At 44.7% G+C, this 16,656-nt stretch overlaps 1 long non-coding RNA gene across 1 annotated transcript in view; it reads left to right on the forward strand.

The window, feature by feature from the left end:
- Window positions 1-16,656, forward strand: part of LOC144753127 (uncharacterized) — a 37,151-nt gene that overhangs the window by 5,945 nt on the left and 14,550 nt on the right. Inside the window, exon 2 of the long non-coding RNA XR_013594212.1 lies at window positions 11,317-11,377. This is a non-coding gene — a long non-coding RNA (uncharacterized LOC144753127). The remainder of the gene's footprint in view (window positions 1-11,316; window positions 11,378-16,656) is intronic.

Consider the following 16,656-nt stretch of genomic DNA (forward strand, 5'->3'; position numbering starts at 1 on the left):
ACAATTTAGGCAAAATAACCATTTTGGTAATTGCTATACGACCTAATAGAGACAGGGGGAGTCGTTTCCATCCCTGGACCTTGGTTTCAATCCAGTCTATAACCTTCCTATAGTTTGCCAGCCACAAATCATGCATGGATCTACTGATAATGATACCTAGATATCTTGTCTCCGACTCCACCCATTCGATAGGGTATTCCGTCGTGAAATGTTCAGTCTCTGCGGTGAGCGCTAATATCGTAGATTTGGTCCAGTTGATTTGTATCCCAGTGAGCCCCCCATATTGTATCAATTCCCGCATTATAACGTCAAAGTTATCTTTGGGATTGGTCATATAAATGGTCATGTGATCAGCGTACATGGAAATGAGAAGGCCTCGGGACGTAAACCCTATACTTCTATGTGTGTGGTGCTGTCGTAGCCTTGCCGCCAGAGACTCCGTCGCGATGGCGAAGAGCAAGGGTGACAGAGGGCACCCCTGTCTCGTGTCACGGGTAATATAAAAAGGGTCCGACACCTGGCCATTTACACGCACCCTCGCCACTGGTTTGGAATATAAAATCTGAATCTGCTGGATGAAAAACGGGCTTAGTCCCTTACGGGTCAACAATTTAAACAGGAACTTCCACTCCAGTGAGTCGAAGGCTTTAGTGGCGTCAAGCAGAGCGGCCACTGCCTGTACATGAGGAGCTAGGTAATGGAGCACCCCAAACAGTGTGCGCAAATTGTGTGACGTCGACCTCCCTGGTATTAATCCGGATTGGTCTGGAAGCGCTATCTGCGGGAGCATAGCAAACAGCAAAATTAAAGAAATCCCACACAACACAATGGGCAATTTTTAGTTTGGTATATTCATTGTCCATTAACCAACGTTACTTTCAATCAGGCAATTTTCTTTACTTATTTGCTTTTCATAATGCTGTCCAGAACACATACATTACATATAAAAAACAACAATTTGCATGGTGAGAATGTACATATCCCAGTGTCCATATACAAAATACACAAATCAATGAAAAACAAATAATAGCACATCTCCAGATTCAAAAGTTGAGAATATCCTTTTATTCTCATTATCTATTTGAGGATAACTTACACGGGACAAAAGACCAAGCCGTATGACAAAGGAAGAGTGAGGGCAAGCTTCTACCAGCACCTGGTGAACAAATAGGAAGGAGTTGCAATAGCTATCGAGTGAACCAGGTCTGGGATCAATGACAATACTTCAGGAAATTGATTGTATGTTTTTTGTCTGAGTAACAACATTGCAAGGCTGTCCTCTTATTGCTTCTTGTTGTAGTCCTCAGGAAGACCCGCTGTGATGTGCAGTTAATAACACATAACTACAGGGTCAAAATGTCGGCGGCAAGGTCTAATGCCCTGTGTCAGTTATCCCAAAGTAGATAACTAGAAAAAAAGGATATTCGGAACTTTTGTATCTGGACATTTGATATTCTAGTTTTTCATTGTTTCATGTATTTTGTATATGGACACTGGAATGGGTACATTCTCATCATGCACATGTATGTTCTTTATATGTAATGTCTGTGAATTGTACAGTATATTGAAAAGCAAATAAGTATTGGAAATTGCTTGATTGAAAGTAATGTTGGTTAACTGACAATGAATATACCAAACTAAAAATTGCCCCTTGTGTTGTGCGGGAATTCTTTAATTTTGCTGTTTGCTAATTTATGCAAAGTAATTCAGCACTTTGGTTCCTACAGTAAGTGCCAGGGCACGTTAATTGCTATTCTTAATTATTAAGACACTCCCTACTCTTAAAAAGGGATCATTTAGTGACCCATTGTACAGATGCTGATTGTTGAACATTTTTTCGCGAAGAAACATTTGTATTTTTTAAAATTCTATGCCCAGGTTCTGAGGGACACTGGCCAACCCCATTATATTTAATGGATTAAAGAAAATCAGACACTTCTGATCAGGTCTGCTATTCTTAATGGGACAGAAGAGGCATTTCCGAGCAGGTGTATTATTCTTAATTGGACAGAACAGGCACTTCGAGCAGGTGTGTTATTATCTTAAAGGGATAGTACAGACATTTCTGAGCAAGTGTTCTATTTTCTTAAAGGGAAGGTACATCTGAGTAGGTTTTCTATTCTCTTTATAGGACCGTAGAGACACTTCTGAGTAGATGTGTTTTTCTCTTAATGGGACAAGACAGTCGCTACTTAGTTAGTAGGTCTACTATTCTCTTAAAGGGACAGTACAGGAAATTCGAAGCAGGTCGTCGAGTTTCTTAACGGGGCAGTACCGGTATTTCTCGGCGGGAGTGCTGTACTAATAACAGAGCTGTTCCGACAATTCTCTTTAAAGGACAGTGCCAACATTTTTTTGAAGAAGCGATTCTGTACTGTAATCACTGGCACACACTGCAGGTGAAATAGGCATGTTGCGGGGGAGGGGCTGAGGACGCAGGGGAGAGTGGCGCGTGAGTAGGGATAGGATAGCATGTAGTGGAGGAGGGGGGATTCCTGCTGACACGGCCACTACACTTTGTAATCAATAAGTAATGCTTTTAGCCCATTGATCCGGGCTCTGGCCCGTGCAAGAGATACTGCCCGGAAGCAGGGTGCCTGCTGGGCCAATAATGCTTCATCAGCAAGGAGTGGTGGGGCGTGGGGGCACGGGAAGGTCACATACTTCAAAATTATAAGTGTGCAGCCTCTTTTCGAAGCCTCCTTTTTATTGTGACTATTTTGAATAATCCGTCCAAATCTCCGCGCGAGCTTGGTATTTTATCGACTGCGTTCTTTGAAATCCACATTTTTACTAATTGGCAAAACATGTAACAAAAAACCCCCCACCATGACATACCTCCGGGTGCTTCTGCTACACAACACGCAATTCGATGGAAGAAACACAGTTTCGGCCAGAGACAGGAGGAAATGGAAGATACATTGAAGCAGCTCCTGATAAACTATTAATACTTAAAATCAGTTGTTATAAAGCCGATCGTTCGCATGGACTGCAGGGGCAGCAGTGGTGTAAGTGTCTCTTCTGCACAGAACAGCACGTCATGTTAACAGCAGTGCAGATACAGCATGGACAGCAGCAGTGCAGACACAGCATGGCCAGCAGCAGTGCAGATACGGGATAGACAGCAGTAGTGCAGATACGGGATAGACAGCAGCAGTGCAGACACAGCACGGCCAGCAGTAGTGCAGACACAGCATGGCCAGCAGCAGTGCAGATACGGGATAGACAGCAGTAGTGCAGATACGGGATAGACAGCAGCAGTGCAGACACAGCACGGCCAGCAGCAGTGCAGACACAGCACGGCCAGCAGCAGTGCAGACACAGCATGGCCAGCAGCAGTGCAGACACAGCATGGCCAGCAGCAGTGCAGACACAGCATGGCCAGCAGCAGTGCAGATACGGGATAGACAGCAGTAGTGCAGATACGGGATAGACAGCAGCAGTGCAGACACAGCACGGCCAGCAGCAGTGCAGACACAGCACGGCCAGCAGCAGTGCAGATACGGGATAGACAGCAGTAGTGCAGATACGGGATAGACAGCAGCAGTGCAGACACAGCACGGCCAGCAGCAGTGCAGACACAGCATGGCCAGCAGCAGTGCAGATACGGGATAGACAGCAGTAGTGCAGATACGGGATAGACAGCAGCAGTGCAGACACAGCACGGCCAGCAGCAGTGCAGACACAGCACGGCCAGCAGCAGTGCAGACACAGCATGGCCAGCAGCAGTGCAGACACAGCATGGCCAGCAGCAGTGCAGATACGGGATAGACAGCAGTAGTGCAGATACGGGATAGACAGCAGCAGTGCAGACACAGCACGGCCAGCAGCAGTGCAGACACAGCATGGCCAGCAGCAGTGCAGATACGGGATAGACAGCAGTAGTGCAGATACGGGATAGACAGCAGCAGTGCAGACACAGCACGGCCAGCAGCAGTGCAGACACAGCACGGCCAGCAGCAGTGCAGACACAGCATGGCCAGCAGCAGTGCAGATACGGGATAGACAGCAGTAGTGCAGATACGGGATAGACAGCAGCAGTGCAGACACAGCACGGCCAGCAGCAGTGCAGACACAGCATGGCCAGCAGCAGTGCAGATACTGGATAGACAGCAGTAGTGCAGATACAGCATGGACAGCAGCAATTCAAGCTTCCCCTGGCGGTCATACAGCATCAATAGCAGCAGGGCAAGCTTCCCTCCCTCATAGAGCAGATACAGCGTGAACATCAGAACTGCAAGGTTCCCACCCTTGCAGAACAGGTGCAGCATGATCTGCAGCACTGCCCTTCTCAAAGAAAAGATGCAGCATTCATTCAGCACTGCAAGCTTCCCTCCCTCACATACCAGGTGCAGCACAGACAGCAGCTTTGCAAGCTTCCCTCCCTCGCAGAACAGGTACAGCATGACCAGCAGCAGTGCAAGCTTCCTTCGCTCTCAAAATAGATACAGCATGATCAGCAGCAGTGCAAGCTTCCCTCTCTCTCAAAATAGATACAGCATGAATAGTAGGAGTGCAAGCTTCTCTCCCTCGCAGAACAGGTACAGCATGGACAACAGCAGTGCAAGCTTTCCTCCCTCGCAGAACAGGTACAGCATGAACAGCAGCATTGCAAGCTTTCCTCCCCCGCAGAACAGGTACAGCATGACCAGCAGCAGTGCAAGCTTCCTTCGCTCTCAAAATAGATACAGCATGATCAGCAGCAGTGCAAGCTTCCCTCTCTCTCAAAATAGATACAGCATGAATAGTAGGAGTGCAAGCTTCCCTCCCTCGCAGAACAGGTACAGCATGGACAACAGCAGTGCAAGCTTTCCTCCCTCGCAGAACAGAGACAGCATGGACAGCAGCACTGCAAGCTTCCCTAACTCACAGAACAGGTACATCATGGACAGTGCCACTGCAAACCTCCCTCCTTGCAGAGCAGGTACAGCACTGCAAGCTTCATTCCCTCACAGAACAGGCACAGGATGACTTCTCTCCCTTGAAGAACAGGTACAGCATGACCAGCAGCAGTTCAAGCTTCCCTTGCTCTCAAAATAGATACATCATGAATAGCAGGAGTGCAAGCTTCCCTCCCTCGCAGACCAGGTACAGCACAGACAGCAGCATTACAAGCTTCCCTCCCTTGCAGAACAGGTACGGCATGGACAGCAGCATTGCAAACTTCCCTCCCTTGCCAATTGGTACAGCACAGACAGCAGCAGCGCAAGCTTACCTCCCCACTGAACATGTACAGTATGGACAGCAGCAGTGCAAGCTTCCCACTCTCACAGAACAGATACAGCACGAATAGCAGGAGTGCAAGCTTCCCTCCCTCGCAGAACAGGTACAGCATGGACAGCAGAAGTGCAAGCTTCCCTCCCTCGCAGAACAGGTACAGCATGGACAGAAGAAGTGCAAGCGTCCCTCCTTCTCAGAACAGGTACAGCATGGACAGCAGAAGTGCAAGCTTCTCTCCCTCGCAGAACACGCACAGCACCGACAGCAGCAGCACCACAAGCTTCCCTCCCTCACAGAACAGGTACAGCACTAACAACAGGAGTGCAACCTCCCTCCCTTGCAGAACAGGTACAGCATGAATAGAAGGAGTGCAAGCTACCCTCTTTCGAGACAGTTACAGCACAAATAGCAGCAGTGCAAGCTTCCCTCCCTCGGAGAACAGGTACAGCACGAACAGCAGCAGTGCCAGCTTCCCTGCCTAAGAACAGGTACAACATGGACAGAAGCAGTACAAGCTTCCTTCACTTGCAGAACATGGTACAGCATGGACAGCAGTAGTGCACCCCTCAAAGAAAAGGAACAGCATTGCTTCAGCAGTGCAAGCTTCCCTGCCTCACAGACATGGTACAGCATCGATAGCAGCACATCACCCCTCAAGGAAAAACATCCCTTCATCAATGCAAGCTTCCCTACCTCGCACAGCAGGTACAGCATGGGCAGCAGCGCTGTACCCCTCAATGAAAAGTAACAGCATTCCTTCATCAGTGCAAGCTTCCCTGCCTCGCACACATGGTACAGCATGGACATCAGTATTGCACTCCTCAAAGAAAAGGAATGGCATTCCTTCAGCAGTGCAAGCTTCCCTGCCTCGCACACATGGTACAGCATTGACATCAGCATTATACCCCACAAAGAAAAGGAAAAGCATTCCTGCAGCAGCGCATGCTTCCCTCACTCTCAAAATAGATACAGCATGAATATAAGGAGTGCAAGCTTCCCTCCCTCGCAGACCAGGTACAGCACAGACAGCAGCATTGCAAGCTTCCCTCCCTCCCAGAACTGGTACAGCATGGACAGCAGCACTGCAAGCTTTCCTCCCTCGCAGAACAGGTATAGCATGGACCGCACCACTGCAAGCTTCCCTAATTCACACAACAGATACAGCACAGACAGTAGCACTGCAAGCTTCCCTAATTCATAGAACAGGTACAGCACGGACAGCAGCAGTGCAATCTTCCCTTCCTCGCAGAACAGGTACAGTACTGCAAGCTTCATTCCCTCACAAAACAGGTACAGCACAGACAGTAGCACTGCAAGTTTCCCTCCCTCGCAGAACAGGTACAGCACAGACAGTAGCACTGCAAGCTTCATTCCCTCACAGAACTGGTACAGCACAGACAGTAGCACTGCAAGTTTCCCTCCCTCGCAGAACAGGTACAGCATGGACAGCAGCAGTGCAAGCTTCCCTACCACGCAGAACAGGTACAGCACTGCAAGCTTCATTCCCTCACAGAACAGGTACAGCACGCTTACTCCCAGATGAACAGGTACAGCATGGACAGCAGCAGTACATGCTTCTTTCTTTCGCAGAACATGTACAGCATGGACAGCAGCACTGCACCCCTCCAAGAAAAGGAACAGCATTCCTTCAGCAGTGCAAGTTTCCCAGCCTCGCACACATGGTACAGCATGGACATCAGCATTGCACTCCTCAAAGAAAAGGAATGGCATTCCTTTAGCAGGCCAAGCTTCCCTCCCTATCACAGACATGGTACAACATGAATAGAGGTAGTGCAAGTTGCCGTCCGTCAACAGCACAGTGCACCCCTCACAAGAAGGAAGCAGCATTCCTTCAGCAGAACAAACTTTCTTCTGTGAAAGAACAGATGTAGGATGCACATACGCAAAGGTAACGGCCTTGCAGAACAGGTACATGTAGCAACCAGCGGGGTGGGCTCTGTAACCCTAAGAACCAGGGTAGTCACCCTGTATTAAACAAGCATTTGCAATGCAAATGGTCTCACCTTTGGGACCTTATATGTATTTAGCTATGCCGCACATTAGTCTGGGTGGTGGAACATCTATTGTTCTTTAACATGAGGGAAAGTAAGTACCAAACTGCGTGACATGCCAGGTATGGAAACACATGGAGTGAAATATTGCCTTTCTGCGGGAAATGGTATAGTCAAAAGCTCTGTTTTTAATATTAAATCGGGGCCTTCGGTGGTCATATCTCTGAAAATACAAGATTTGAAAAAAATATTATTGTCTACAGGTGCTCGTTGAAGACCATTTCGATGGATTGAAATCTAGAGAATGCTAATGTGAATCTGGTATTTTAATGACCATTGCTGGTCGTTTTCTATCAAGAGAGTTAAATAGAGGCAGTTGCCAGAAAAATAAAAAAAGGAAAGTCCCTCAGCAGAAAGCAATTCTGGTATTTTATTGACCTCTACTGGTCTTGTTCTATCAAAACAGTTAAATAGAGGCAGTTGAACAGAAAAAAGTCCCTAAGTGGAAGCAGACAAGTCCTGGGGATGATCTCCAGAGCCCGCAAAGTACATACACATATAAGTATATACTAAAGTATGTACAAGAGGTCTTGAATGCTCGACCTAACTAAGAATAGTTGTTTTACTCTGGGTGAGAGAAAAAGAGAAAGGTGTTTAAATAAATAAAAGCAAATTGTTGCATTAGATAAACAAATAGTGACCACTATAATTTGAAGCCAGTAAGTCCACATCACAAAATAAATTAAATCAGTTGAAAATGTTTTGATTTTGAAGATTCTTGAAAGGAAATGTATTAGTTGCTACCCATGAATGGATAAAATGCCCTTTACTCTTACACATTAATAGAAAGAGAGTATTTTCTTTTCATTCATCTGAAAGAATGCTATGATCATTATTTCCTTCCATAGCAGTTGGGGGAATGAGCTTAATCCTGGCCCAGTGTGAAAATGTCCCCCCCCCCCCCCCTGCCAAGAAAGGATGTTCAACGATACTTATATTGATTTTTACATGTCTTTGATGCAGACAATGTTTGATAAAATTGAATGGGTCTTAACATTGGCATAGAACATTCACCAATTGTAGTGTTCTGAAATACCACATTAGGCCGACTGAAGGGCAAGCATGTGAGGGTAATGCCCTTCAGTGTGCATTCGGTTTAATTACTGTCTTTTTAAGTTTGAAAATGCTTTATTAAATAAGGAAACAAAATAACACGAGCAGCGACACATTGATAAAAGCTTGCAAAGGTGCCTGGAAAATACAAAGAAGTATTCTAAACCAGGAACATTATATAATCACAACTTTAAAGAACACATTAGCATTTTTTGTGAGAGAATTTTGTGTTGGTGAGGGGTAGGTAGAGGAGAAAGAAGAGGAAAGAGAGGAAAAAGAAAGGGAAAATTATCCTTATTAAGGGATACACATATAAGTCCTTATAATAGCATCATAAAATCTGATATTAAAGGTAATATACAGTACATAGAACCACCTATGTTTCATGGAGGGTCATAATTAATGACTTGAACTCCAGAAGTAACAGAATTTCTGGATAGAAAGGACGTAAACAGCTGTCGTAGTTGGTTCTATTTGATCATAAGAGGTGTGGAGGTAGCATTTGGTTGATCAAGTCAGTGATTATAGCATATCATATTCCACCATCAGGTGTACAAAATTTTATTTGTATCATCCCAGGTAGATATGATGATCTGTAACGCAATGGCTATAAGTAGATCGCCAAGTTTTCCAACCATTGTTTGAAAGTGCCAAATGTGTGATGATGAACTTCCTAGAAACATATACATCTCTTATCAAATGGTATATTTGTACAACATATATCAGAAATCATGCCCCAACCCCATAACCAGGAAGCATGCACATTTGGACATTCGAAAAACATAGGATAGACATAGGACCTCACTATCATGTTTATGACAAGACCAGCATCTATTAGTGGTGGAAAGTTTGAACCTGCTAAGAGAAGTAGGGGTTAAAGACAATATATTGTAGAAAAAGAATAATGTTTGTGTAATACTAGCTGAATGTGAAATAGAGTGAATTGTTGACCAAATGTGGTTCCAGGTTTGAAGGAAAAAAGTTTGTTGGAGATCAGTGTGGTGGTTGGTTTTATAGATATGAGGTGGAGACTTCCGAAGAAAAATTAAGAATGGAAAAAGTTGTAAGACTTTCTGAAGATGTCAATAAAGAAGAGGAGGAAATGCCTGAGATCAGCTTTATGAGATGTTTGTAGCAAATGGCATGATTAGAGGGAAGTCCTCATTTGGATTGCAGGTCTTGGAATGTGAGAGGGACCCCATCAAGGAACAGCTGACCTATGGTTATGATCCGTTTGTGAGCCCAGTCTTTCCAAGAAAGCACTCCGTTATGTAGCTGTATACATTTATTGTACCAAATAGGAGACGCTTCAAGATTAACTCGTTTGGAGGGCGAGTTGGTAGGAATGGGTTTGGCCAATCTACTAGAATGAGTTAGTATTGATGTGCAAAAACATTTTGGGGGTTGTGAAGTGGAAACCAGATCCAAAAGGAAAGTGGAGTGACAATATAATGTTCTAATTAATGCCAAATGGTAGGGTTGGGATTTGACGCTTGTGCAAGGGATGTCCATATTTGTTTATGTGACAGCTGAGTGATATTTCTTAAAATTGGGAAACAGACCACGCCATTGTCTTTAGAGCATTGCCTCAGGGAATGTACCTTGAGCCCAATTGTGGGAGATAAAATATTGCATGAGTATCAATAATGATGGTATCGAGATACGGGAGAAATGAGAATAAAACTACAGAAATCCCATCTTGGCCGGAGACATTCTCTTTTGGAAGTTAGGCAAAGGCTCAGAGAGCTCTGCTGTAGAGATATTAGCATCTAGCGAGGAAAGGTCCACTTGAAGGTCGAGGTGTCTGCGTATTGACTTGAAAAAACGTACCCAGCACCTCTTCAGTGGGAGATGACTCCGGTGTATATAGTCGAGTAAAGTATTCTGTAAAACACTTCAAAACCTTAGAATCGGTAGTAAGTCAATTGTCTTGTATATCATTAATGATTGTTATCTTGGATTTTTGTTGCTGTATTTAAAGATAGTTAGCAAGTTGTTTTCCAGTGTTATTACAAACACTGTAGTATTTGGCATTTATTTTAGTAAAGTACATTTTAATAAAGAGCTACATGCATTATTAGTAGATGTTTAATTATCTTGTAATTTAACCTAAACTAGTTATGTTAGAGTATTTTGTTTGTTAGAGGAATAATATTCAAGTCCCAACTTTTTCATTTAAAGTAAAAGGATTTTAGTATCCTTGAGAGCTTTCTTCTTTTTTTTTTTTTTTTTTTTAGCGACCTAGTCTATAATAAACCCTCTAGCGGTCACTTTAAAAGCGTCCCAAACAAAGTGCATTTGAGTGTCTGCAGTAAGATTGCATTAAAAAAATGTGTTCGAGAATGAATTAAATTGATCTACTAAGTTTTTGTCAAGTAATAAAGTTATAATTATTGCATCTCCATTAGTTTGATCATGGAGTGTCAGCAAGTATATCGAGATCAATTGAAACCGGAGCATGATCTGAAATGAGGATTGGGCCAATATCTGCATGGATCAAATGTTAAAATATATTTTGAGTTAAGAAAATATAGTCTATTCTTGATTTGAAATTGTGTACAGGGGAGTAGAAGATATAACCTAAAATATCAGGGTGGAAAGCTCTCCGGGCATCTATTAAACCTCAGGATACAATAGACTTATTGAAAGTTTTTTGCATTTTGGTGGTATGTACCCAGTATGAGAACTTCTATAAAAAAAATAGTTCTTTAATTTGGTGCAGTATCCATTCCCCCTCTCTTCACGATGAGATTATCTGATGGGCAGGAAAAAAAGGGGTAGAAATGTGTTCCCAAAAGTGTGAGTCGACCCCAGTGGGACCATATACATTACAGAGAGAGAGTGATATATTATGTACCTTGAGGTGTAGAAAAAGCCATCTGCCCATATCATCTCTAACCTCCTTTTCAACTTGAAACTGTAAGTTTTTATGAATGAGGATTACAACTAATTTTTTTATTGTTAACTGCAGGAGAACCAAACGTATGACCAACCCAATTTCTGCAGACGGATGAAATATCTTGTTTCTTAAGGTGAGTTTCCTGTAATAGGGCTATCTAATACTTTAATATTGATAGGCGAGTAATTACACTTTGTTTCTTGATAGGGTTGCAAACACCTTTAACGTTACAAGATATAACAGGCAAATTACTAATTTTTGCAAAAAAGCTATAGCTATAGTCACAGGCATTCTTGGTAACGCAGTAATATGGATCATTCTTATAGCAAAGGGAAACGTGAGATGTAGGTAAGAGAACGAAGAAAACAATCTAAGGTTGCTGAAAGAAAAGAGTAAGAAGAGGGACAAAAGAAGGGGGAAAAAGAAACTGGAAAAAAGAGTGAAGAAGAGAGGGTGAGGAAACAGGAAAGAGGGAAGCACTACAAGGCCTTCCCAATGAAAGGAGAGAGAGGATAATGAAAAGCCAAACAACTTTAGCCGTGAGTATCCAAACAGGACAAGAGATCACAAATGGAGGCGGAGGGATGGAATGCGAGTGAAGAGACAGACCGACCCACTGCAGACCCCTGGAACACTATAAACTTAAGAGAGGTTTGGTGGAAGAAAAAAGATTAGAACATAATGAATTACAAAAACCGTGAGGAGCAACATGCACCATGATGTCAAAATATGTCATTTATTGACATTTCCAGTGCTTTCCTTGTGAGAATTGGGGAGCGGGTGGGGTGGCAAAAGGCCTCGAGGAAGGGGAAGTTGAAGTGTCCATTATGATATACGTATTGGAGGATTGTATTGACTCTAGAAATGCTGAAGGCACAAACCATGAAGATGGAGAGGAGAAAGAATAGTAAACTATGATTGCGGTATACATGTTGCCCAAATATCCGTTAGTTTTCCCAGCAGTCAGTGTGACAAAAGTGCACATGGTTCCAAAAAACCCCTCCCTCCAAAAGACAAAAACAAACCAACCCCTCCCTCCAAAAACCCAAATAAAAACAGTCCCTCCATCTAAAAGCCCAAAATAAAACATAAGCACTAGCTTAATCACTACCCTTACATTTATTACACATTTCTAATAAATACATTAAAACGGTACTTTCATGGGCTGCATGTTCTCCATGGTATTCCTCTACAGTCTGATGCACAAAGATATCCCTTGATAAATCCAGAAGCTGCTGTCATGCTGTTAACTACGTAGTAACACACTACAAGAGGATACCCATAGATCCAGTAGAGACCTGGGTAGAATAGTACAGCATACAACGTCTCAACAGGTATTATTTAAATTGACAATTTAAAAGAGGTTATGCACATGACATGTTGCTTGAAGGGATCAAGGGGGGGGAGAAAACAAAACAGGAAACAATTAATGCAAATTTTTTTTTTATATTACTGATCAAAGGCTTAAACCAAAATGCACTTTGTTACATTAAATGTCATGTAACCTGTACAAAACTGTGCCCAAGAGCTTGTGGAAAGGTGAACGGCGCAAGTGACAATTTAAGGGATATGTACAGCAGGAAAATAGCGCAAGGAAGCAATATTATATACATTGAACTCCAATGGTACCTGTGCAATCCATTAATGAACAGAGACAGTGTGTGGGACCATGAGGGTGGCACCTTGAATTGCACTGCAAAGGCGACGGCGTTTCGGCCTATATAGACTTCAGGCCCTCATCAGGACCAGGTTACAATATTTACACAAGTGCTGTTTGTGGGTGGAAGTAAAGGATTGAGCCTCGGGGTGGCACTATTGTGGTGATGGTTGCAATAACATGAAGATCAGAAGAAAAGGGGCATGGGCCTCGGGCGACGGAGGAGTTGACGGATTATAACCCCTGCATGACCAAATCCTGTGGGGTGATTTCATCCAGAATATAGTGTTCGAGGCATATGAGCTGCAGATTGCACACTGTGCATAGATTGCCACCTAGTGTTGGGCCTGGATGTTTGCAGTTTGTTTTGTTATAGAAAAGTCTTTGGAAGTCACGGGATAAGTGACTCTTCCTTTGGATGATACTGCGCATGGTCATCGGCTCCATCCCCAGATTGTTTTTTTCCACCACCGGGCTCGGATGTGTTTCCAGCACTCCATGTTGAAACCGAATTCCTTTGGCGCGCAATCCTCACCAACTTTCCAAAAATAAGTTTCGAACGCTTCTCCACTCGACGCTATTCTTCAACGTCGAATACTTCGATTCCGGTCTCGTCGACGGCCTTCGGGCCTAACTAGACCTCGACTCTAGCTCATGGAAAGGACGCCATTCAAAAAGTGTCCTCAATGTGGGTCGAAGTTTCCCCACACCGACCTTCACGAGGTGTGTAACCTCTGCATTTCTCCGGAGTACGAGGCAAAGGACTGCTCAGCTTGTGCCTCTTTCCGCTCCAAAAAGACTATCCGGGACCGAAGAGCGAGAAGAACAATGGCTCGATCTTCAACCTCTATTCCGGATGGCATCTTTGAGGAAGGCGTCAACGTCCCAGAACAACAAGACGTCGACAGCGGTTCCGAACATGAAGAAGATTCGGATGTCGAAGACATCACTCCAGCGCAACTGGTCGTAAGTAAGACCGTCGACCCGACCCTTCCTTGACAGCCCCAAAGAAGGCCCCGGTTACACCCTCGCCCTCGGGCTCGGGTACACACCGACACTTCGCTTCTACTGCCCCACCTTCGGGCCCGGCTAAGAAGCCAATTAAGCCTTCAGGCGACTCGGGCTCGAGTCCGCCTTCTCAGGGTGCCGGTGCCAACTTACCGGCACCAAAAAAGACATCGACACCGGCTTCGTCGACGTCCAAACCATCGGCGCCGAAACCCACAACTCCTTCGGCACCGAAACCCAGGTCTGAACCAAGCAAAGCTTCGGATTCCAAAAAACCTTCGGAACCGAAAAAACATTCGGAGCCGTAAAAACATTCGGAGCCGAGAGACTCCTGCTTCCCCGACAAAGGACATTGTCAAAAAACCAAAGCAAGCCGCTTTGGTGCCGAAACCTTCTCCAGCACCAAAAAATCAGCTTCCGGCAGAAGAATTATCTTATCCAGACCCTGCTCAAAAGACTCTGGCTAGAGACCCAATCACTGGACAGTTGATTTTGGCCTCAAAGAAGTGACCACTGGACAAACCAGCTCCAGCTCTGCATGCAAAGAAGAAGGACATGCCTACCTCGCCTTTAAAACTGCCTTCCCCTTCTCCTCCACCTATGCCATCACCACAGGCTCCCATACCACAGCATTCCCCAGCATCCTCTATAGGCCATATAGTTCTGACTATATAGATAGTTCTGATGATATGGGGGTAACATGCCTGATCCAGCCACACCTACTGGATCACCTGACCCATGGGATGATTACACCACTCCAGATGTCCCAAATGTCCCTCAGGATGACTTATACCCCCCAAGGCCTTCCCCACCAGAAGACACTATAGGGTTTAACAAATTGATACACAGGGCTGCACAATATCATGGGGTAGACATACATACAGAGCCTGTAGACGAAGACTTCATGATGGATACCTTTGATAACGCACAAAGGTCTACATCCATCTTACCAATGCTCAAGGGAGTAATTAAACACGCTTCTGAAGTCTTCAAAGATCCAGTCAGAACTAGAATCATTAATCCTCGTATAGAGAAGAAATATAAAGCCGCCCCTTCAGACCCAACATATATTAAAGGGCCAGTACCACTAGACTTACTTGTAGTTATCAACGCACGCAAGAGAGCAAACTCGCAAACATCAGGTGATGCTGCCCCACCAGATAAAGAGTCTAAGTTACTGGATGCATCAGGGAAGAGAACTGCGTCTCAAGCAGCAAACATGTGGCGTATCGCCAACACACAGGCATTGCTTGCCAGATATGATCGAGCACATTATGACGAGTTAGAGTCACTAATGAGACACCTCCCTGATAAGTACAGGGATAGAGCACACAAACTCATCCAAGAGGGTAAAAACATTACAAACACCTCCATCACATGTGCCCTTGACGCAGTGGATACTGCGTCTAGAGCAGTTAACACCAGCGTCTTACTACGCAGACACGCCTGGCTACGTATATCCAGATTCAAACCTGAGGTACAAAGTGCCATTCTTAATCAACCTTTCGATGAGCAACACCTATTTGGAACCAATGTGGATGTATCTCTTGAAAAAATGAAAAAAGATACAGACGCCGCCAAATTCATGGGAGCCCTGCAGTCGCAGGCTCCCAGACGTTCATTTAGTCGCTCATCCTATAGAGGTGCCACCAGAGGATATTCCCCAGACACAGCCTCTGTCTCATACAAAGCCCCCACACAATCCACTTACGGCAAGGGCTACCAAAGGGGTGGGTACAGGGGTAACAATAACCAGGGCAGAGGTAAAAATAACAACTCCCGCTCTGCCTCTACCCCTGCCCAATTACTCCCTTCTCCTTCTCCTTCCCCCGTCCCACTCCACTCCTGTCGGGGTAAGACTCCAACAATACCTGCCAGCCCGGGAAAACATCACATCAGACAGGTGGGTGTTACAAATTATTCAATCAGGTTACTGTCTGGAACTAAACTCTACCCCCCCCAAACATACCACCCAAGCAGCGTCCAATGTCACAGGAACATTTAACATTGCTCAGACAAGAGGTAATATCGTCCTGCAGAAAAATGCAATAGAAATAGTTCCAGAGCACCAGAAAAACAAAGGAGTATACTCGCTGTATTTCCTAATACCAAAAAAGGACGGATCTCTAAGACCCATCCTAGACCTCAGACCTCTAAACGTTTACATTCAGTCGGACCATTTCCATATGGTCACACTTCAACAGGTCCTTCCACTACTCGTACTAAACGACTTCCTTGCCACTCTAGATCTCAAGGACGCCTACTTCCATATTCCCATCCACGCAAAGCACAGAAAATATCTCAGATTCGTGCTAGACGGGCAGCACTACCAGTTCAAAGTGCTCCTATTCGGAGTCACAACAGCGCCAAGGGTGTTTACCAAATGCCTAGCAGTAGTAGCAGCACACTTAAGAAGACAGCACATTCATGTCTTCCCATATCTGGACGACTGACTCATAAAAGCCACCTCATACAGCTAGTGTGTACAACACACTCACGCTACCATTCAACTGCTTCACGACTTGGGATTCACAGTAAATCACACCAAGTCGCCTCTACAACCCTCACACATGCAACAGTATCTCGGCGCTAAAATAAACACCCAACTAACACTAGCGTATCCCTCTCCAGCAAGGATAACAAGCGTACAAACTCTCCTAACAAAATTCAAGCCGCAACACTCGCTACCAGCTCGAGTGTTCATGCAGCTCATAGGAATGATGGCATCTTGCATAGTCGTAGTTCCT

Source organism: Lissotriton helveticus, chromosome 5_1 (assembly GCF_964261635.1).
Source record: "Lissotriton helveticus chromosome 5_1, aLisHel1.1, whole genome shotgun sequence".
NCBI classification, from domain to species: Eukaryota; Metazoa; Chordata; class Amphibia; order Caudata; family Salamandridae; genus Lissotriton; species Lissotriton helveticus.